Source organism: Equus przewalskii, chromosome 22 (genome assembly GCF_037783145.1).
Source record: "Equus przewalskii isolate Varuska chromosome 22, EquPr2, whole genome shotgun sequence".
NCBI lineage: Eukaryota > Metazoa > Chordata > Mammalia > Perissodactyla > Equidae > Equus > Equus przewalskii.
In genome coordinates this window covers 50,959,399-50,981,586 of record NC_091852.1, presented here as the reverse complement: position 1 = coordinate 50,981,586, position 22,188 = coordinate 50,959,399, and the positions used below count along the sequence as shown (strand labels likewise).

The 22,188-nt window shown below is 50.6% G+C and overlaps 1 long non-coding RNA gene across 1 annotated transcript; it reads left to right on the top strand.

Annotated features, from left to right (window-relative positions):
* The first annotated feature begins 12,744 nt into the window (after positions 1-12,744).
* LOC139078383 (uncharacterized) lies at positions 12,745-18,774 on the top strand. The gene is made up of 2 exons (XR_011531306.1): positions 12,745-13,769; positions 17,755-18,774. It is a non-coding gene; the product is annotated as an uncharacterized lncRNA (long non-coding RNA).
* Positions 18,775-22,188: the final 3,414 nt, after the last annotated feature.

Sequence of the window (22,188 nt, the reverse complement as noted above, 5' to 3'; positions counted from 1 at the left end):
GAAATGCGTTGTTAGGCGATTTTATCGTTGTGCGAACGTCGCAGAGCAGACTTACACAAACTCAGATGGCACAGCCTGCTACACACGTAGGCTGTGTGGTGCTGATCTTGTGGGACCACCGTTGAATGTACGGTCCATCGTTGACTGAAACGAAACATCATTCTGTGGCTGTAACTCTTCCTAAAGAGGACTTCTCGCAGCCATCTCATCTCCTTGGCACAATAACTCTGTGATAACTTCACGGATGCATTTTTGTCCCTGTCTTCCTTTGCACTTTGTCATTGTCCTATGGAGATGAGGGGCTGAGCCTTCTGTGTTTGAGCAACTTGTCAACACTTGGTCCGCAGCACACGTTTGTATTTGTGAAGAGTCTCCTGGTGCCTCTTAGAGGTGTTAAATTTGTAATTTTTGCAAATGGCAGGAAGCAGCTGGGTTTCCTGACCTTTTCTCTGTCTCTGACCTTGAATTCAGGTGTAGGAATAAGGCTGCTGAAATGTCTGCATGGGAGGCTGTGCGTCTTCTCCTCGCTGCTCCTGGAAGCTTATGTGACCATCCTCTGTTTCTTAAAGTCTGTGATGCGTTCCCAGTATGACTGGATCGATGCCGAAATCCTTACCTGGTGTCTGACCAGGGAGCCCGTGTTTCTCTGTTCTTATCCACTCTCAACAGGCACCGGAAGGTCTCAGGCTCCTGCGTTCATCCAACAAATGCTGAGTGCCCACTGAATGCGGGGAACCAGGCAAACCCCGAGGCAGCAGTGTCACCCACAGAGACATATCGGTGCCGTCCCTGCTGGACTGCAGATTCTGTGGAGAGGACGCGTTAGAAGGAAGAATAGCACCAACGACAAATACTAGAACTTAACAAGTATGAAGAAGGAACTGATCCAAGGGCTGAGAAAATCAGGGCAGGGACGTGAGGAGTGGGGACATTGCTATCGCTTCACAGATAAGGGAAGGCCTGTGTGAGGGGGACATTGAAAGAGAGATGGAAAGCCATATGAGGAGAGGTTGGAGGGAGTTCCAGAAAGAAGGAAACACGGGATGGAGGGAAGGACACGAGCAAAGGTGTCAGCCATGCAAGATGAGGTTGGGCAGGCTGGCTTGCACCTGCTTCACTCCACGTCTCCGAAGCCGACACTGTTATGCCCAGTATTTACATTGTAAACGCCTGGTGATGGTTAATGTCCGTCAGTAACTGGGGCAAAGATGTATGCTTCCAACACCCAAAAAGAATTGGATGTCGTGCAAAGTGAAAAGTTCATAGAAACTTGAACAGTAAAAACAGAATCAATCTTATTAAAGGAAGAAGAGAGAAATTAGTTTTTATTTCTTTGGGCTTCCTTCAGTGGCCCCTTTGGAACCAGCTGTAAACGTCCTGGCAAGAAGAGAAATTCTTTGACTTTTATCTAATGAATGAATCTGTCATTTCATTCCTCCTATCTAATGAACGAAGACTAGAACTTCGTGTGTAGAGGAAAATGTTAATTCTAGGCAGAATTTGCTTAAGCCAACTTGGGTGACATAATGTCTTCAACAGTGATTTTGCAAAAGACGTAGAAATACTTAATCTTAAAAAATGAATGAGGGGGTCGGCCCCGTGGCTGAGTGGTTAAGTTCGCATGCTCCGCTGTGGCGGCCCAGGGTTTCTCTGGTTTGGATCCTGGGCGTGGGCATGGCACCACTCATCAGGCCACATTGAGGCGGTGTCCCACATGCCACAACTAGAAGGACACACAAGTAAAATATACAACTATATACTGGGGGGATTTGGGGAGAAAAAGCAGAAAGAAAAAAAAGAAGATTGGCAACATTTGTTAGCTCGGGTGCCAATCTTTAAAAAAAAGAAGATTGGCAACAGTTGTTAGCTCAGGTGCCAATCTTTAAAAAAAACCGAATGAATCTTAAAGATGAATGATCCTTATGTAGTCATTCCATAAAAGCCAAGGAAATAATATTAAATATTAATTGGATGAATCCACTTCTTGGGGTGCCAAGGTAATATGGCAACGTGGCCCGGGTGTGTTGCTCTTCGAAAATAGACTCTAATCCAAGGACAGTTAGCCTGTCCTGCAGACTGCCTTCTCGGATGTCTGATGTCTGAGCTCTCTTTCACCAGCCCGAGTTCACAGCACTCCTGGTTGAGCTCTCAAAGGAGAGCCCGAAGTGCTGGTATTCAGGAGGATGGGGTGATTAGAAGCCGTTGGACAGCAAACAGGCAGGCAGAAGAGTGGGTCCACCATTTTGGGTCCAATTTAAGAGTCTGGCTTGACGTCTCACTCACAGAGACAATGTATTCATTAACAGTGCGTCTGTAGACATATATTTTTTTAACTTAAAATTTTTTTTTTTTTTAAAGATTTTATTATTTCCTTTTTCTCCCCAACGCCCCCCGGTACATAGTTGTATATTCTTCGTTGTGGATTCTTCTAGTTGTGGTATGTGGGACGCTGCCTCAGTGTGGTTTGATGAGCAGTGCCATGTCCGTGCCCAGGATTCGAACCAACGAAACACTGGGCCGCCTGCAGCGGAGCGCGCGAACTTAACCACTCGGCCACGGGGCCAGCCCCTTTAACTTAAAATTTTTAAAAATAGCTTTCTTGAGATATATTTACATGCCATAAAGTTCACCCATTTTAGGTGTGCAATTCGACGATTTTCAGTAAATTTACCAAGTTGTACCAGCATCACCACAATCTGGTTTGGGAGCATTTCTGTCCCCCTAGGGCATGTCTCTCATCTCCTTTCACAGGCACTTTCTGCTCTCCCTTCCCCAGCCCTAGGCAACCGCTGATCTACTTTCTGTCTCTAAGGATTTGCCATTTCTGGTTATTTCCTGTAACTGGAATCATACCTTATCTGGCCTTTTGTGTGTGTATTCTTTCGCTTAGCACAGTTTTTCACGGCTCGTCCACGCTGCACCCTGTGGCAGTACCTCATTGCTTGTTATTGGTGAATGTATTCTGTGGCGTGGATAGACCGCATTTTGTCACCGGTTGACACTTGGGTTGTTTCCACTGTGGGGCTATTGTGAATCATGCTTCTGTGTTGGGTTGATACTTAGGATTTCTGCTTCACGGTTCATCTATTTATCTGTGGCTGCATTCTTCATTGCCGGCTCTTGGAAAACCCGAGAGCTGACGGCTAAACTGGAAATACCAGAACTGGGTCTCGTATTTACTCTTTTGATCCTGGGGCTAATTATTGCTGTTTCCCCCTGAAGATATTCATGTGTGAGCAAAGCTGGCAAAGAGAACACAGCGTTCAGTGCTGTCAGCCAGTGAGTGTCAGCTGATGTGTTGGTTACGATGGAGTTTTCTTTTAACTGGAGAAATACTATTTTTAGTTGTGGTAAAATACACATAACATAATATTTACTGTCTTGGCCCTTTTTAAGTGAGCGGTTCAGCGGCATTAAGTACATTCACCTTGTTGTGCAACCAATCTCCAGAACTTTTTCACTCTGCAAAACAGAAACTCTGTCCCTATGAAACCCTAACTCCGCATTCCCCTCCCCCAGCCCCTGGCACCCATCGTCCTGCTTCCCGTCTATGGATTTGACGCCTCTAGGGACCTCGTATACGAGGAATCTTGCAGAATTTGTCCTTTAGTGACCCACTGATTTCACTCAGCATAACATCCTCAAGCTTCATCCATGTTGCCGTGCATGTCAGAATTCCCTTATTTTTTACGGCTGGGTGATGTGTCCTTGTGTGGATAGACCAGATTTTGCTTATCCATCCTTCTGGTCAATGGAAACTTGGGTTACTTCCACCTTTTGACTGTTGGGAATACTGCTGCTGTGAACACGGATGTGAAAATTCCTCTTTAAGACTCTGCCTTCAGTTCTGTTGGGTAAATACCCCGCAGTTGTATCGCTGGATCGCAGGATTAGTCTCTGTCTAATTTGGGGGGAATTGGGTTGGGATGGATAAGCGATCCTTCAAGTTTGATTCTATTTTTCTTCTTACTGTGCTTCCTTCTTAGTGTGCGCTCCTTAGTATAAACGTTCAGATTTAATATTTAGAGGAATGGGAGGGTTTGACTATTGTTCTTTGTATTGAATAGAAATTTTGGCAGCAATGGCCTGCGTGATAAATAGCTCAGGGTGCCTGACGCTCTTTATTTCACAACAGGAATGCGTTAAGAAATTTCCTTCTTTCAGGGTTAAGAAAACACGGGAGTTTCATTGATTGCTCTTTGATGTCTGTCCCCTGAGCACACCTGAGGGAGTGACCACACTGGGTCCTGGAAATCTTTTGGGTCCTCAGGCCAGCACACTGGGAGGACTCTGGGCACCTCTGTTTTTGATTATGGAGATTGCAATGAAAGGACTTGGTTTCTTCTCAGAAATGCTTCCCAAAGGTAGAAATTGCTAGGACACTGACGCATATGGCCTCCGAAACTGAGACTGAGCGGGGGAGGCACAGGACAACATGTCTCTGCTCTCGGGCCGTCCCCGTGAGCTAACTGCAACGATTTCTTGAAATATTCCCGGCAAGGAAGCCAGTGCAGCTGCTAACACCCTTTTCTGCTTTGAGGGTGGGGTAGAGCCCAAGGAGATGCAGGGGAAAGGGCTGGAGCTGCTGAAGATGGGGTGACTGGCACACGGGTTAGCAGAGGCCAGCTGCCCATGGCCCCCAGCTGTGTGTGCAGAGGCGGACGTCCCACAGCCTGGCCAGAGGGTGCCCATGGCATGTGGCTTCCATTTGGGGCTGTTTGTGTCCAGGGTATTGAGGGGGGCAAAGGCCACCTGTGCTATTTAAGGAGCAGGCAAGTGTCACATGCTGTTGACAGCCCCTCTCCTGGGTTGCTGTGAGAGTAAAGTGAGGTGAGGTGTGTAGAACACTTGGCAAGGTGCCTGGGACATGGCATGCCTTCCAGAAAGGCAGCCGGCATGATCATTCTCTTGCTGGTGGAAGCGTCCGGGCAGCGAGCGTGGAGGGCCCGGGCAGGAGCAGCTGGAGAGGCTAGATGTGCCTTTCAGTGGCCCCTTGACCTCTCTTCTCTGGGGGTGGGCAATTTGGAATCCTTCAGCAGGTCTCAACTGCACCAGCCTGGGGAGAGAAAGGGCAGTTGCGGGGTAGTTTCGAGCAGGCCCTACCTCTCTGGTGCTGGCTGCTGGGTCGGGCATGGCCAGGCTCAGGTGTGTGTCTCTTCATGCTGTGCCTGTATTTGCCCGTACCTGTGTGTGTGCACTCACGTGTATCTGTGTGTGCTTGTGTTTGTGCATCCATGTGAATGTGTCTTGATCAGGGCTGGCGAGGGTGGATTGGTTAGCGGAAGCCACAGGCCCCCCAGGTCCTTGGACACAGCGGGGGAAGGTGGTGGGCCAGGGGTCATGGCCAGGCGGAGTCCAGGGAGCAGGGCATGTGGCAGTCAGGCTGTGGGTGGAAGTTGGGGAGATGCAGACTGGTAAGGGCTGGTGTGCAGGAGCAGGCCTCCCTCCAGCCCTGCACTGCTGGCGGGGACGATGGGGAGCAGGGCACCAGGGCCCAGGGGGACACGGGGCGGAGTCAGGCCTGCAGGACTTTGTGCCCTCCGGGAGCTCCTTGGCCAGCATCAGCGGCACGGCCACCTGAGGGAAGGAGCCCAGATCTGATGCTCTGGAGGCTCCAACCTCTGCGTTTCAGCTCAGGGGAGCCTGTGCAGAGGTGCTCACCGGTGGCTCCAGAAACAGACTCGCAGGGAGGGTGATCGCGGCCTCGAGACCTGTGCGTCCCGACAGCCCAGGTACCCCTCCCCTAAACTCGCCCGCAGGCGACTTCACTGGGCCCACTTTATTTCATTGACCTGAGATCTCATTTAAAACCTCGAAACCTCGCTGAGCCTCGAGGCCAGATCCCTGCACACCTCGTGTCACTGGTACGCAGCCTTAGAGGCCTGAGTCAAAGGGCTCCTAGATGGGCGCTGACCTGAGCCGGCTGGGAGCTCCTAACTTCAGTTGGGAGGTGTTAAGGAGCCCTTTAGAAAAAAGACTTAAAACGAATGTTCATCATCTTGCTCCCAGGTAATTCCCGTTGGAACGTCATCCACGTGCCAGGGGAGAAGCCCCCACAGAAGTGGTGACCGTCCAGCACTCCTGCCCTCACCAGACCCCCTTCCCAGGGACCGCGGCCTTCTACTGTTTCTTGTGGTTCCCCCCAGGAAGAAGCACTCTTTACTGCATCTCCCACAGTCACTCCCTCCTTAAACCATTTCTTTCTTGCTTCCCGGCTGGCGCTTCATGCTCCCGGTTTCTCTCCTCGTGCTCCCTGGAACCATCTTCTCACTCTCCTTGGATTCCTCCTTCCCTTGCACACATCTCTGCCCCAAACACACGTGGAGGTGTCTGCTTCCTCCCCACTTTGTGGAGGTCTAGTCACGCCCAGCCCTGAGGGAGGCGGCTGGGGTCTGGGTGCAAAGCTCCAGTCTGCAGCGGGTACACTGTTCCAGAAGAACCCTGTAGCCCTCTCCTAGGCTGTTGGCCAGGAGTTGAAGCTGCTGCGCTCAGCAAGACTGGCCCATGCAGCTGAAGTGACGTCCTGCGTCTCTGGGGCATCATGGGTTTCCTTAAGGGGTCTTGGTAGCGTGTGTCTTTGCCCCTGTGGTGCTGTCCTGCTGCTGCCCAAGAACCAGAGCAAAGCCCAATGTGTGAGTGAGGCCACTGGGATCCTCCAGCGTCAGCTGAGCGGCCCTGGCTGGCCCCACCTGGAGCAGGAACAGGTGTCTAACCAGGCCCTGTGTCAGGTCCTGCGCCTGCACTGTGAGCCAAGGAGCTACATTTTGGGATGGCTTCTTACACAGCAGTAGGCAACTGAAGCAGCAGCACAAATTCCACCAGTGGCAGCCTGACCCTACAAGCCGCGGCCGTATGTGTAGGTGACAGCCAAGGGGCCCTGGTGAGAGGAGGCATCGTCAGTTCCGCCAGTGCTGACGTCAGCTAACAGAATCTGTGTCTGTCCTTCTCTGCTCTTTGACGTAATCAAAGATGAGTTCTTACAAGTGGAACACCCCAAAATGCGTTGAGATGAGCTCACTGCTTAGTGCATTCCTTTCGTTCAAGTTAGAGAGGCGGCGCTGGGCATGTCATATGGACCCACCGTGAGTAATTACTGTTCTTATTTGATAGATGAGAAAACCTAGACTTAGGGTCTTATAGAGATCCTAAGGGACCACCTTAGGGACTAAGGTGTCATGAAGTCTACATGGTCGGGAAGGAGGGAATTGTACGCAAATTTCTAACTCTCGACGTCCAGCCTGCATCTCACCTCTCGGCATCAAGGGCCTTGCCACTCAAGTGCAGACCATCCTATTGGTTCTGCTGCCTTAGACCGATCGCTAAACTTACCCGAGTGTCGGCGAGCAGGTTTCCCCTGGCCTGGAACCTGTGAGCATGTGGAGTTCTACCTTGTCAGGAGCAGGTTTTTCTTTGACTTTGCTGGAAGGGTTTCCATTCCGAGGCCCACAGGCCCTAATGGGACTGTGGCCTCAGCTTTGTGGAGTGGAGATCTGCTCCCTGGAGTCAGGGTTCTGTGTGAAGGGAGTGTGGCTAACGCGGCAGGTGTTATAGCAAGCCCACTTGGGGCCAGTTCTGGGGGTCCACACGGATTCCCCAGGGGAAAGAGCCTCGGTTTGTTGGAGAAGGCATGCTTGTCAGCTGAAGATGAGTTGGGGGCCCATGCAGAGCTGACAGAGAAGGGCCTCGTGCCCGGCCACTCCTGTAGCTGGCCCAACCCTGTTGCTCAGTCTGGAGACACAGGTCCTTGTCAAATTCCCTTGAAGCCTTCTGCCCAGTGGGCACAACCCAAATGTCAGCCCAGACGTCTTAATGTTACACTTCTGCACCTGTCTCCTTCTTATTATGCCATCATGGGTGACTCTGGTTCTTAGGAGAGCTTTCATTCTGATTTCTCCTTTTATTTTAAAAAAGACATGGATGTGTTGACCAGGCAGTTTGTTCATCTCCGCTGTGCTCCTTTGTGGATGTTCTGGTGTCAGACCAGCTGGGCTGAGCAGCCGTGAGTGCAACATTATTGACATCTGTGCTCAAACCTTTATTGGGTGAGAAAACAGTCACACTGGGCTCTGTCCCATCAGACACAGGAGTCACAAGAAAGGCTTGCGAGTGGCTGCTTTCACGGCAGGTCACCCTAGGAAGCCGACGAGGAGAGTGAGCACTGATGCCGCCCAGGCTGGGCTTTTTGACGAAGGGAAATAAGGTTTCAAGTCCCCATTTCTGAAATAGGTGGTTCAGGTGGAGGCGATTTAACTCCTGCCTGGGGGCTTGCTATTCGCCAGAGGTCTGAGTGCCTTGGGGGAAAGGGCTTCCAGGGGTGGATGGAGTCCCCAGGTATCGGCTGGAAGAAGATCCATGCCCGCCATGTGGATCTCGGTGTCTGTGAGACCACGCCATCAGATCCAAGGAACCAGGGCTGAGCCACACTCGCTCCGGAAGGAAAGTGGTTGCTGTAAGACACATGGGGATTCCTTCCTATCTTCTTTGAGGGATCCTAGAGTCCAGGTCCTGGAACCTCTAGCTCTCAGAGACCAGATCTGCTTCATTTCCACCATCCACACTGCCTGGGCCTACATCCTTCCTCAAGAGGCTGACCCCTCAGCCTGTACCCTCGGCTGCTCCTCTGCTCCCAAGGAGAACCCTCCTTGACATGGAACTCACCTCTGCTCCAAGGGCCCCACGGCTGCACAGCATCCACAAAGAGAGAGCATTCAGATCCCGGGGGACCCTGACTTAGCATCTGAATTCCATCAAACAGCAACTGCTCTGAGCTGCTCTCTGGGAGCTGGTCAGCAGAAGAGCAGCCCCAAGATGGTCTGGGGAAGAGGGTGGGTTCCTGAGCTCTGGGTTCGAATCCTGCCTCTTCTCAACCTCTTCAACACTCAGTCTGGTCATGGGCACAACAAGAATAATAGTCGTGCCTTCCGTTGGGAACACAAAGGGGAAGCATGCACCCCCGGGGCTGGCACATCAGAGGGTCCTATCTGGGAGCATCGCTGTGACAGTAGGGTGTCAGGCTCACCCCCCTCTTCCCTCCCCTTCCTCTCTGGCATGGAGAACCACTTAGAATGCAACCGCTTACATTCACCTAATGATAGTCCATTTCCATCACCATTGTTTGTCCAGGGCTTATGGTTTCGCAGAATTCAAGCTGCTCCTGGGCGGCTCCTCGACAAAGCGTGGAGCCAACTGTCTCATCGCCTCAGACGGCTGTGTGCTCCAGGTCTTCACAGTCCGAGAGCTGGCCCCGAGCCCAGTGAGAGCCGCCCGCAGCGTGGCCTGCGTGGAACCCACACCCCATGTGGGGTGGCGTGGCCTCCTCTCTGGCCCTCCTGAGACCATCTCAGTCACTCTTGGATGATGTCTGCTCATTGCTACAGCTTTCTCGGGGTTTCTGGAACCATCCGTCACAAAGCTGCAATCAGAAGGAGCAGAAGGCCTCGCGGGTCTCTCCCAGCCGTTCAAGGACACAGGGTCTGCCTCCACCCAGGGATGACTCCGTCCCTGGACCGGTCATGGAGATGAAGTTCTTCCTCTGTCCCCGGGAGAGCACGCCCCCCGTTACAGTGGGTGGGTAGTTAGTAAATCCAGCTGCATTCTGTTCTAGAAATCCAGCTGGCACAAGCCCACAGAGAGCTGCCTTCTCTCAGCTGAGAAGCCCAGCTGAGACCCCCAAAGCTCAGCTCCTGGGGAAAGGGCGGGCCGGCAGCCTCCCCAGGATGCAGGCAACTCCCGAGCCCTGGCTGATTCTGAGCCTCTCAGGAAGCCGTCGAGTCTAAAGCTGGCTCCTCCATCCTCAAGACAGCTCCACTCAGAGAACCGAGGACGTGGGGCCGAGCCAGCCGGTGCTTCCTGGGCACTATGGTGGATGCCTGGACCCTGCACTCACACCCACAGTCCCCCAGCACTTACCTCGCATCAGCACCATATGCAGAGGTGATTTCTGGGGAACATTCTGGGCCAAATTTGAGCCCCAGAGGTCCTCCCGCTCTTCTCAGCCTCCATGAAAGTGAATTAGGCACCTGGAGACATAAGGAAAGATAGAAATCAACCCAAATGTATGGTGCGATTTTGGGCAACTGATGCCCTGGACACAGGTTGGACACACAGGACTTGCAGAGAGAGAATAGAGCCCAGTGACCCCGGCCGTGCTCAGGATACAGACATCATCATGGTATCAGGTTGCCTTTCTGTTTTCAAGGTTAGAACCAACCCATGGACAGCGTGGAAGACCTCCCCTGGCTTCCAGCAGACATGACCATCGGGCCTGACGACAGGAGAGGACGGAGCAGGGTTGGGTGGAGGGCCACCTCCTCACTTCACAGAGTGAGGGTCCAGGGATGAGGGACGGAAGACCAAGACAGGGAAATTTAAGCATAATATTTACTTTAAAAAGAATGCAAATAACAAAGCCCACTAATAACCAAGAATAAAGGTGGTGAGCTAAGCCATTGTCCCTCGTGGGGTCGTAATATCCTAACTGATACTGTGTATCGGTCTTTTTGTGTATATCATATTCAATGAATAATAAATAAATATACTCAGTAAGTAAATCAATAATCACCGTAATAACTGAGAGCGCAGTGCGCCGCCCCGTCCGGGCAGGCGGATGTGGCATTCCTCACTTCCCAGTGGTCTTCCAGGATGGGCCCGCTGCTCTCGGTGCCGGCTCCAGCAGGGCTGTTCCTTGACTCATCTTTGCGAGGTTGACTCCTTCCCACTGTTCAGCTCTCAGCCCACGCTCAGCCACACTCTCTGTTTGAAGCTTCTGCTCGTCACCTATCCAAGCTGAACAAGTTTCTCATCACTCGTTTGCCGCGCCTCTCACTCCCCGTGGGACACCGGCCGCTCCGTGACTGCAGGGGTCCTTCTGCCTCTTCACTTCTGTCTCTCCAGTGCCTGGGACAGGGCCTGGCACCTAGTCGGTGTAATTCAAAATCTTCCCAACGGCTTCACTCGTGTCCGTCCTGTGTGCACGCCTGGGGCCTCGTCTCTCTCTGTCCGTCCCCTCCCGGGCTGCGTTGGACTGTGCTGCACTAGCTCTCAGTCCCTGACACTCCAATCCTGGCCCCTCTTCGAGCCCGCCAGCCCGGGGTGGTGTCCCCTCCCTGGCCCCCTTACGTAATGAGCTCCCCTTCAGCCTGATGGTTTTAGCACAGACACCACTGCTTCTGACCCAGGCAGTGTCAGGCATCCTGGAATGTCACACAGTGCTCAGGGGACACCAGGGTGGACACCCAGGTCCCTTCCTCCCTGCTTCTGGGCAAGCGGTGCCTGGGCCAAGTGCCGCTGGACACAGCGGGTCTGCTCGCCAGGCCAGCCAGCCAGCCCTGTTGCTCTCCTGTCTTGCAGGGCGGGCGGCAGAGCAGCTTTGCAGGGAGGGCGAAAAAGCCTGAGTTCCCACACCCAGAGGTCTGAGCGCAGGCGTCCATTTTCCAGGGGGAGTAGGAGGGCACGGAGGGGAGGGGGAGCCAGACCTTCCATCTCCAGGCTGCCTGGAGAGGGCTGCTGGTGTCACTCATTAGGCCACCTGCCTGATGTCCCCATTCTTGTAGTAGTCGTGACACTGCATGGAAATTGGGTGTTTACTTGTCTCTCCAACTGATCCGAGAGAGTGTCGAGACGGGGGACTCTGCCTTAGTGAGTGCTGGGTCTCCAGCGCCAGCCGGGCCTTGGGCACCACGCTGCCTTTGAAGGAATCTGTGAATGAGAGATGTGTCCTCTGAAATGACACCAGCAAGGAGCTGCCTGTCCAAGTCCCCTCACAACCCCCCCCCGTCTGCACGTGTTGACTGTCGGAGCCTGTGGAGGACACCCTGGTGGTCTGAAACCCCACCCCGAGCCGGAGGAGAGACCCTCCAAGTTGGTGGGACCCCTCGGTACTGTCAGGGCAGAGAATCACGTTCCTCTCACTCCTTAATTCCCACGTTTACATGAGTGTGCATGTGTGTGTACATATGTGTGTGTCTCATTCTACACCGGCCAGCATTACAGACAAGAGGAAGACACGGGCCTTGGAAGTTGAAGAGAACCCAGGTCGGGAGGTGACTACCCCAAACATAGTCTCTGGAGGCGTAAGGAGGATGGGAAACGTTGGCCTGTGCAGCACAGCAAACCTCCCTCCTGAATGAGTTTAGCTGTTTTTAGCATCCTGCACTAGACGAGGGCAGAAGCTGGATGAGGGTTGAAGCTGTGTCAGCGGGGGACTGTTTACTCGAGAGCAGCAGCAGCAGGATTCCCAGCCGTCCCTTCCCGACTGTCAGCAGCGCCAGTGGCCCTCCAGCCCTGCCTCCTGGGCGGGGCAGAGCAGAGCACCACACCGCAGCGCTGCAGGAGAGGGTCGCTCTGACCTCACGGGGCCCTCTCTTGAGCCTGCTGTAAACCTGCGACTCCCCCGGCTGCCAGCAGACAGTCCCAGGGCTGCTTCCCGAGAAAGGGAGCAGGGTCTGAGTGAGCCTTGAGATCTAAATGGAGAGGAGAGCAGGGCGTTTCTCAACGGGGCAGGGTCACCCGAGAGAAGTGGACTCAGCCTCCTTCCTCCAGCTTCACGATTAAAAGAGATGTTTGACTTTGTTCTCTCTTGAGAAAGAATGAATTGAATATACTTTGGACCGTGTTTAGTGGGAAAAAATGCTAGGTTAAAAACAATGGCTCAAACTTCAATTGAATTTTTAAGAAAGTCTGTGATTGCTTCATGAACTCACTTGCTTGTGAACTGAAAACGCAGAACAGTTTTTTGAAATGAATGTCCTTGTGCTGGAATCCTCCACGAGTCTGTGTCCTCACTGAGAGCTCTGCTGCCACCAGCCAGACGGGCTTCGCATTGAAAACGGGCTGATTTCCACCGTGTGGGTCTCAGCACAAACCTGCCAGAACCACCTTACACCCACTGTTCTTCTTAGGAAAGATATCTGTTATTCGTTATAAAAATGTGGATGAGTTCATGTTGCCAGGTAATAGGTCCCCTGGAGGCCTCTAATCAGACAGTGATGCTCAAAGCACCACTCCGCGAGATTTATTCACTGGCACCACAGCTAATGTGGGGACGTCTCCGGACTGTCTCAACGTAGATCTTGACCTGTGCGTGAGGGTCAGCCTGGCCATGTGTGTGCACACCTACCATTGGACTCAGGAGAATTGTTCGGCCAGAAGCTTCTCTTAGTCCCAAACATTTGAAAGGGGAGGTGAACAGGAGTAACTTCCTAACAGAGTTGTAGAGATTGGTCACGCTTCGTCGAAGTCTTCGTGAAAAGTATCCCGCAGGAAGCCTGGCATCGTGTTTAAACAACACAGGGATGATTCTCTCTTGGCCAAGAGTTAGACCTCATGCATCTTCAAATCACCTGTGGTGGGGACGGGAATCTGCAGAGGGAATCGACTGCTCTCTGGGTCTCACCTCTGGCCAGCGAGGGTCAACCTTTTCCTTCACCTTCTGTGCCCAGCTTTTCCAGAATGTTTGGTCCTTGCGTCTAAGACTTGAAAGTGAGGAGTCGGAGAAGCCGAGCGCAAGGGCCGGCCTGGGATAGGTGCTCGTGGGCTGCTGGTCTCAACGCTCAACTTTCCGTCGGCTCCAGCCTCTTTCTCCAGCCGCGGAAGAACCCGAGGAGGCAGGCCTGCACACTCCCTGGGGATTTTTCTGGTTCACATTTTTATGAGTGGGGACAGCAACCCGCTGAGAAGTCGGCTGTACACGTATGTGGAATCGGGAAGAGGAAACGAGAAATTGATTGTTTTGAGAGTGGATCACTTACATGTCACTGGAAAATTCAAGAGTAAGTGTATTTACCCTAAAAGTAATCAATTTGCTTGTAGGTGGTTAAAAGGTCTACTTACAGCTTGAAATTAAGTGGATATGTCTGTGATAGGATTACTTCTTTGGAATCTAGTGGAGTTTATGTTTCTGCTGCTTGGGTCACCCTCGCAGTGAAGGGAGGTCACCTGTGTTCCTCGCTCATGTGGCGGGGAGATGCCCATGCCCTGCGGCCAGGCTCCCTTCTCAAGCAGCAGCTAACAGTTCATAGTGCTTCCACGCTGAACAGCAAGGGAAGTTGCCGGGAGCCCGGGAAAGGACCCCAGGCAGGGTTTGCTAGAGGAAGCACCGGGAGGCAGGCCGGCTGGCAGGGGCCGGCGGTGCCGCTGCTTCATAGAGAAATGGCGGGAGGCTTCTCTCCCCGTTTCCCTGGACAGTGTTAGCACGGACAACCCAAGGGATGGGAAAGGAGCCAGAGACGGGATTATTGTAGGCCTTCCCGCTTGATAAGTGCCGGCTAGAAGCCAGATCTGATTCACTTTAGAAAGACAAAGTGTTTCTTTCATGTCAATAGGTCGGTGACTTCTTTGGGTTTTTCATCCAATAAATGCATTAAAATGTGTCCTACAGCCAAACTACATAGCTGGCTGGCAATTATCTAAATTCTCTAGATGAAAGGCGAGAGGGGAAGTGGGGAGGTCGACCCTGCATCCATGTTCTCCTTCTCTCCCGGGACAGAGCCCGGAGTTGTTCCATGGGGCCGGGGCCCATAAGGCACATTTCTGAGCTGTCCTTGCTGCCTGTGGGGCCATGAGAAGGATGACTCTACTGACAGAGGCACCCCTTTTCCTCTCCCTTCCTTCCACCGTCCTGATGGGAGGAGAGCTCTGTGGCCTGGCACTGCAGCAGCCCTGGTAGCACAGGAGATGAGGGGCTGGGTCCCTGATGGTCATGGCATCGCCTCACAAGAGAGCTGTGGGAGAGAAACATACCTCCACCCTGGGGCTGCCTCCAACAGGCTTGGTTGATGTTGGAACACTCCTAGAGATGACAGAGCCATGCCGTAACCAGTACGATGAGACTGCAAATATATCTGGGTCAAAACGAAATAAATATTCCCTCTTCAGGCTCACAGAGAGCCAGTTTGTTGTACTAACTCACTGTGGGCCCCGCCCTCTGAGCACAGGGTTTGCTCAAAAGAGGAAATCACAGCCTGTGGGACAAGAACAGACAACATTAAGGCTTTGAAGAGCTGGTCCTAATGAGCCTGGGGCTCCTCGGGGACCAGCAGACCCGAGACGCCCCCGCCCCTATTTTGAGGGGCGTATGAGTTCAGGCAGAGCTGTGCTCGTTTCGGTGCGTGTTGTCAGCAGTTTTCTGGAGCGGGGTTGCCTTTCCAAGAGACAGAACGGAGCCCGTTAAGACGTGCAGTTTATAACGATTTATAAGGCATTGTTCTCGGTCCCCAGAGGACCTTGCTGTCTTTTCTGCCTTTGCCCCCCGCCCCCGTCCCCTCCTCGCTGTCTTACTCCGTGACCTTTCTCCAGGCTTTGCACAATCTCACTGGATTGTCAGCACACCCCCAACGACCTTGGCCCCGGGCTCCTCCTGGCTGCCTGCCAAGCGTACCAGGAACGGCTGTGGTTGTCAGGGGGCCCTGCTCTCCTCTCCAGCCCCTCGGCCTCGTGTGTAATCAGCCTGTACCATTCATCTTGTAATCGAACCTCCCCGCAGTTAAATTCAGTCTCTGAGGCTCCCTGAACGGGCATTCTTCAGGTCCTTTGAAAGAACAGGTGAGTCTCCTTGATCTCTAAGTCTTGTATCATTCTAGAACTTCTTTGATCCTCAAAGCTGCTTTCAGGCTGCCAACTAGGGGGCTGGAGGGCAGATGTTACGGGCGCTGACACCTTTCCAGGATGGCTGGGCCTCTAAGGGAGAAGGGACAGCTCCAACCTGTAGGGTATGGTAACCGTGTCAGCAAGGTTAGAGAACTTGACAAAATCTGACCGGCACAAGAGCAGTAGCCACCCGCAGGTGACAGGTCCGGTGCTGTAGCCCTTGCCACCACCCCAGGCCAGCCGGCAGTCCCCTAAGGGAACAGGAGCCTGCAGAGCGTTGACAGGAGACACCGCTCTGCTAGGAAAAGGTTTCTTCCTCCTCCTCCCATCTCTCCTCCTCTTGGGAGAGAAACACACCAACACAGCCAGGCTCAGCCACGGAAAGGAGCCGCACTCCCAGTGAGGGCCTGCTTGCTTTGCAGAAGGCCCAGAGCCTGAAGCACCCACCTGGAGTTGACTTCGGGGGGCCTCAGGGTGCAAGTGGGGGTGGTAAGCACAAGACCCAGAAGATTTCTTGGAAGCAGAGGAGCAGGGAGGCTGGAAGGAGGAGGGACTCCCAAATGCCCACTGGAGGAAAACTGTCGACTGACGATTTGATGGGAAAAAATAAAGTCAGACTGGTCTCGTCCGCTTGGCTCTGTGCACGCGAGGGGTCTCGATGCCTGACAATGACCTCTGACGGGCTGCCTTCCCCCTGCAACCTCGGAACGAGGGGCTGCGGATTCCCACTGCAGATTTTGGGAAAGCCAGGCAAACAGTTACCACACGGCAATAACAAAACTTCACACAGAGAGTTGTTGAATACTTCGGTTTCTCAGTAAAGAAGTCCTCTCACATGTTAGCAAGCTCTCTCTCCTCGTCGTCTTCGCAGAAACCATTTCTCAAGATTTGCCCTGCGATTCAGTTATATCCACCTCTTACCTTAGCTTGGCACTCCACTTAGCAAGGCGGAAGGCTCATGGTCAGCACCACATCACACTCCAACTTGCTCCCAGAAGCCCTGTCCCATGGGAGTCTTTCCCCACTCCTTTAGCTTCTCTTTTTTTTGAGGAAGATTAGCCCTGAGCTAACATCTGCTGCCAATCCTCCTTTTTCTGCTGAGGAAGACTGGCCCTGAGTTAACACCCATGCCCATCCTCCTCTACTTTATATGTGGGACGCCTGTCACAGCATGGCTTGATGAGCTGTACCATGCCCTCACCTGGGATCCACACAGGCAAATCCCGGGCCGCCGAAGCAGAACTTGCAAAATTAACCGCTGCGCACCGGGCTGGCCTCTCCATCAGCTTTTCAAAGTTCTTGTTCTGGAAGGCAGGTCCCTGGTGGTTAAATGAGTTTACGCCCCTGTATTTTACACATCATCTTACTGAAATAGACAACATAGATCATCTCACATAGTTGTCCCAGTGAGGCTGGTACAGATGAGAAAGCTAGGGCTCTGAGAAATCCATGAATCTGTCCAAAGTCGCAGTTAGAACATGGCAAAGCTGGCCTTGAAAGTCACAGCCAGGGCCAGCCACCTCTTTCACAGATTGATCTCTCAGTCGACACCAGGGGCTTCACTCTATGATCTGCGTGCAGAGCATTTTCTTGGACTTAGTACTATCAGGCTAAGGGTGTTTTCGGGCTCTATCTAAAATTATATCAGCTGAGATTAAAAGTTACTTGTGCCGTGCAGAGAACGTGAGTTAGCATAGAGGTCACCAGTCCCACGCTCTAGATGGATTAGGGCTTTTAGCTAGAAATTCTGATTGCCTGAAAAAAACATTGAAAATTGTTTTTAAGTTCTACTGTTCATCTCAGTCTAGATTTAGACCTGCTCCTCAAACGCGAGTGTGTTTGGGAGCCCAGCGGTGCTATGATCCTGGCAATCATTTCTTTAGCACTTCAAGGTTAGTTTTAGAAATTCTTTTGTATGCACCATTTCAAGTTGATCTTGCATCTCCCAACAACGCCATGACGTAGGAAAGCTTGACCCCGATAGTCCCATTTTTATGGCTGATGATCACACACTTAATTCCTTAATGGGGACCTGCTTAAAGTCCTAACGACTAGGAAATGTAGCCCGGCTCTCTAGCTTCCATTTGTGCACTTCAATTTCAGCATTTTTGTGTATTCGTTCATTTTTATTTTCATTTATCGTACTTTTACATTTCTTATCCTTTTCAGGGACTGCACCAGGCGCTGTGGAAACAAGTGAGTAAGACCCAGCCTCGTCTTTGAGAGAACCGGTGTTCTAGAGGAAGAAAGGCTGGTGCTGAGGCTGAACCGCTCCACATGCTGGGTGCTGGGATGGTGATGTGGGCATGGACATGAAATAACAGCTTCTGCTGAGGGGACAGGAAAATGCCACTGAGCTTGTGGCATTTCAGTGGGTCAGTGGATGTGTTTGGGCAAACGAGGTAAAGGACCTTTAAACAAAGTGTCCTCAAGGACCTGGCATTTGGTGGCCGATGAGAGGGCCAGTGTGTCAGGAGCTGCAGAGCGCTCACGATGATGCACGGATGGGAACAGCGACGGATAATTCGTCCTGATGTGAGTCGGGCCAGGTGCGCCTCACTGAGGGGGTAGAGTTCATGCTACAAATCTGTGTTTCTCAAACTGAGCTCTGCAGGGTGCTGGAGACCTGTGGACCTTTTCCCTTAAATCTGTGAGCACTTTCCGGCTTTTAATATGGATGACATTTAAAAATAAAAAAGTCACAAGTATCATCTGAGGGCCAATGTGGATGAACTTGACTCAGATCACTCTCACTTGAATTTGTGCCACTGCCCTTTTGTGTCGAGCGTTGCTTTCACACCAAGCACAGCAAACGCGGTCACGGGAAGTATTCACAGTAGTCTGAATGGGAACAGGTGTGTGAAGACTGAGTCATTGCACTGAGCGGGGACATCGACATGCCAACGTCACAAGAACCCGGACTCCATTAGCCAATGCTGGGGTTACGAGCGAGTGGACATTCTTTGCACAGCCTGGCCTGACACCATCCCATCACGACCATTTGTTGGCAGCGAGTGTTGGAGTGACTATTGAAGAGTTTTCCTGTTTTCCTTGGAAAGATAGAGATAATACTAGAAATCTAAAGTATATTCAAGGAATAGAACAATAGCTGTTGTATTTTCAAGTAAACAAGACAATTTGACTAATTTATCAGGAGCCGGTTCATTAAAAGTGATTTTTGAGGATTGATTCTGGCGTTTTTTGTTAATTATGAGATAGGAGTATCCTGAACTAATGAATAAATCCTTAAAGTGCTTGTTACCCTTTAATGTACCTTGAAAATCAAACAAGAATTCTTAGTAGTATTCTTATTAGAAAATAAAGCTAAATGTTAAATACAGAATTGAACCCGAGGCCACGCTTTCCTCCCCATCATCCGTCATTCTGTTAGAATGAAACAGCAGCGTGATTCTTATTAAATACAGGACTTTAATATAATGCTGGTTTTATAGTTTTGTGTTCACATGAAGTTGGATTTGTTTTATAGCTAAATAAAAGTATAAGAATAGTGTACTTACACATAATTTTGTGATTGAACACATTTAAATATGTAAAATAAATGTAACCAGAATGATATGATATAATTTGAGACAACATTAAAGATGCAAGGGCATTAGTTTTTCTTTAAAAAGGCATATGAGGGGGCCTGCCTGGTGGCTCAGTGGTTAAATTCACACGTGCCGCCCCAGCGGCCTGGGGTTCACTGGTTTGGATCCCGGGCGCGGAAGTGGTACCACTTGGCAAGCCATGCTGTGGTAGGCGTCCCACATAAAAAGTAGAGGAAGATGGGCGTGGATGTGAGCTCAGGGCCAGTCTTCCTCAGCAAAAAGAGGAGGATTGGCAGCAGATGTTAGCTCAGGGCTAATGTTCCTCAAAAAAAAAAAAAAAAAAGGCATTTGGAGGCCAACCTGGTGACATGGTAGTTAAGTTCTCACACTCCACTTCAGTGGCCTGGGGTTTGGATCCTGGGTGCGGACTTACACACTGCTCATCAAACCATGGTGTGGCAGCATCCCACACAGAAGAACTAGAAGGACTTACAACTAGGTACTGGGCTTTGGGGAGAAAAAGGAAGAAAGGATAAAGATTGGCAACAGATGTTAGCTCAGGGCCAATCTTCCACTCTTCCACACCAAAAAATTAATAAAATAAAGGATAGGAACATTTCTAAGATTTGGAAGCAAGTAAGGGCAACAACAGAGACTTGTGCTCTGAGGAGTTTTGGTACATGACCATAGTTTTGTTGGAGATAGAATGTTGATGATGGTGTGGACAACACGTAGAGGGAAGCTGGAAGGCAGGAGACTGGCTCAGAGGCTGGTAGAGAGGGGGTGGGGAGAAGAGTGCCATGGGTAGGCGTTGCTGCAATGGACTAGAACAGAACTGTGACAGGCAGGCATGGGGGGTGTTGCTGAGCTGCACACATTCAGGATGGTGGAGATATTAAGCCGTGTGACCCTCCAAATAATAATACAGTTTACCAGGATTGAGCATCAAAAATGTGGTACATGCTGGATTAACATTATGAAGCATAATTTTATACATCTGCTAATCTTGTTTTTCTGGTAAGATACAAGTCTCACACAAACACACATGCACATACTCCCCAAATATCCCCCAGCTGAGCAGGCGAGGAGAAAAAGAATTCAAGAGGGACAAGTTGGGTGACCCTAAGTCTCTTTCAGCTCTGACATTCCTCATGTGATTCTGTGATGTTGAAATAATATTGTTAGAATTTTTTCCCCCTTTTGATCATTTGCATACAAAGCATGCTATATTTTTTCTAAGGTCTTTGCTTAAGTTAGTAATTTAAAGCTTTCGTAGTCAAAAGTTTGACATAGGACAGTTCTGGTTCTGGTTAAGATGGAAAAAGCACACTCCACTCGTTCTCTCCCGCTGGAGAAAACTAAATCTCCAGACAGACCTCACAGAGCAGCTAGCAGAGGATTGTGAAAAGCCAACAGTAGCAGCCTATTGGAGAAGGGATCCAGATCGTTCACAGTATGACTCATCAGGAGTTGAGTTTCTTGTTTTTCTTTCTTTCTTTTCTCCTGTATCTACCAGTCTGGACCTCAAGGCAGCATGGGATCTGGAATGATGCCCAGGCAAGGACAGAAAGGGCTCCAAGGGAAGGCTGTCCTTTTGGTCTGAGGAATAGAAAGGAACAGAGAAAGGAGGACATTCTGGTCCCCTAGCAGGTCCTACTCCTGCAGCTGTAGCCCCGTGACAGTAGAGGAGTGGGATCTGGGTAGGCATCTAAAACTCTGGGGGAATCTCTCTCTCTCCTGAGAGGAATATGTCTGAAGAGTGTGGGTGGAATTTCCATTATGTTTTCTCTCTCTTTATTCTCCTGTAGATAGATACACTCAAGGTAAGTGTGAGGCAGACTGGGGAAACTAAGGCCCCAGCTTTCTAGCCAGAGGGCCAGGGAGGCAGATCCCTGGGAGCCAGAGATTGTGGAGGAGACTGAGGAGAGAGAGCAGATCAACAAAACGATGCCATGAGTTTTATATGAACTCTTGGCTTTTCCCCAAACCTGAGCATGCATGGAACTGACCCAAAACATCATGCCAAAGGCTTTGAGAACTTGGGGTAGATCAACCCCCTAGGATCCAGACTTGCCAATGAGTGATGCACATGCAAAACAGATCTGAATAACACTGCAAAGGCTTTGAAAACTAAACTGACACTAGAGCCATAGCTCATCAAAGGCGTGTTCGAACACACATTCTGAACATTTGCATCCGTTGCTTGCCAAAGCAAAAACCAAAACCTCGACATTCTCTGGAGGATTTAAGCAAAGCCCATAGCCTTATAACAATATTCAACATGCCCAGCATGAAGCCCCAAGTTGCTCAACATCTGAAAAACCAGTAAATTTCATCTGACAAATTCTCGATGGAAAGGATGATGAACATCTACCAAACCCAAGGTGACCAGATGTTTGAATCATCGGAGAGAATTTAAAGCAGCCGTTATAACATGCTAACATGCTCCAAGAAGTAACAGCGAACACTCTTGGAACAAGTGGAAAGATGGAGAGTCTCAGCGGAGAAGTAGAAGTTATTTAAAAAAATGAACAAAGTGGAAATTTTAGAACTGAAAAATACAATAGCGGAAATTTTAAAAATTCACTAGATGGGCTCAACAGAAGAACGGAGATGACAGAGGAGCTGACTTGAAGATAGACCAATAGAAATTGTACTTTACAAACAACAGAGAGAAAAATGTTGAAAAAAATGAGCAGAACCTCGGAGACCTGTGGAAGAAGATCAAAAGGTTCACCATTCATGCCAAGAGAGTCTCAAATAGAGAACAGAAAAACATCCTGTGGAAAAAACATTAGGTGAAATAATGGGCAAAAACTTCCAAATTTTGGTGAAAGACATAAATGTACAGATTCAAGATACTGCATGAACTTCAAACTGCAAGAGTTTAAGGAAATCCATACCAGACACATCAAAATCAAACTCCAAAAACTAAAGACGAAAAGATCTTGAGAGAAACCAGAGAAAGATAATACATTATATATGGGGAAAAAACTATTAGAAAGATTGAAACTTTTTTATCAGATCAGAAGACGGTGGACTCGAGTTTTTAAAG